We start from the raw sequence: 1,461 nt of genomic DNA, 5'->3' as shown, positions 1-1,461 counted from the left end.
TATAAAACAGTGTTGTCAATGAATGGTGGCTGAGCCTCTTATAGTTTTTACTAGTCATAGTAAGCCAAACAGGACTTCAGCGTCTCTGTCAGCTCCTGTAAATCTTTTTAATGACTTTTAAGATTTCACATGGCATTCTGCTTCAGTAAATCACATGTTCACTGTTATAAACAGGCTGCCATTATCAGTAATGATCTTGGGACTATATGGACTGCAATGCAGAGCAATTTTCTCCTTTTTGTAAAATAGAAAGGACAAAACAACTACCCATGATTCTGCAGTCTGAGGTCTAAAATGGTAAAATAAAACACACACAGACACCCATACATGCACACACACAGGCACACACACACACACACCTCTAGACATTGAGCAAACACTCTTTTGCTAAACACGCGTCTCAAAGCCACACATGGACACATGAAAATGTGCCGGCATACGGACATGTGCACGTTCATATTGTCTGGGGATGCTCTGTTTGTGCATTGGTCTAGCCTGTTGCCGAGGTAACAGTTAGCCCATCTCATTTAAAGAAGCTCTTGATGACCTCGGTGCTGCTTATTGAGCTGTGATCAACATGTTTGCCTGTGTCACCTCGACTCCCCGCAGGCTGCAACAGCCAAAGAAAGTCTGGACGGAGGCAGAAAATGAACCTTTTGCTGCTGTTTTTGTTTTTACCCAGACATAAATGCATACATTATGTTCTGCTGTATGTCCTTTGTCAAGGCAGTATTGATGTACAGCAGTGGTGAAATTGTATCTGAATATTGGGTGGTGAACGTAAGGTGCAGAAATATTTTGAAACATAAATTCTGAGTGATGCACTATATCTCATCTAGGAACCTTCTACTTCATACAGGGATGCTCGTGAGATTAATCAGAATGACTAAATAAAATATAGTCCAAAAATATAATATATAAGCTCCAGTCCCTCCACAACCCTGAACAGGATGGATGGATGGATGAGCCAATGAAGTAGGATCACCTGTTCTAAATCCTTAACAGACCAATCACCATTTACTAGCACAATAGCCTGCATGGTACAAGCATGGTTGTTGGTGCCAGACGGACACCAACAACCATGCATTGCTCTGAGAATTTCAGAAATTGCTGATCTGCTGTGATTTTTCTACACATTTCTAGAGTACACAGTGAATGATCCAAAAAATAGAAAATATCCAGTGAGCTGCAGTTCTCTGAGTGAAAATACCTTGTTGATGTCCGACTGCTTCAAGCTGAGGTGAAGGGGAGGGGAGAGGGAGTAGAGGAGGATCTCTGAATGCACAACATACTGAACCTTAAAGCAGATGGGCTACAGCAGCAAAGACCATACCTGTTGATGCTCCTATAAGCTAAAAACAGGAAACTGAGCCTACAATTTGCACAATCTTACCAAAGTTGGACAATAGGTGATTGGACAAATGTTGTCTGGTCTGCTGAAACATTTGGATGGCAGGGTCA

The sequence above is a fragment of the Mchenga conophoros genome, linkage group LG1 (assembly GCF_057382185.1).
Source record: "Mchenga conophoros isolate Kocher_MC1m ecotype Shallow Benthic linkage group LG1, M_conophoros_male_GT1.1, whole genome shotgun sequence".
In the NCBI taxonomy this organism is placed as follows: Eukaryota; Metazoa; Chordata; class Actinopteri; order Cichliformes; family Cichlidae; genus Mchenga; species Mchenga conophoros.
This window is presented reverse-complemented; position numbering follows the sequence as displayed.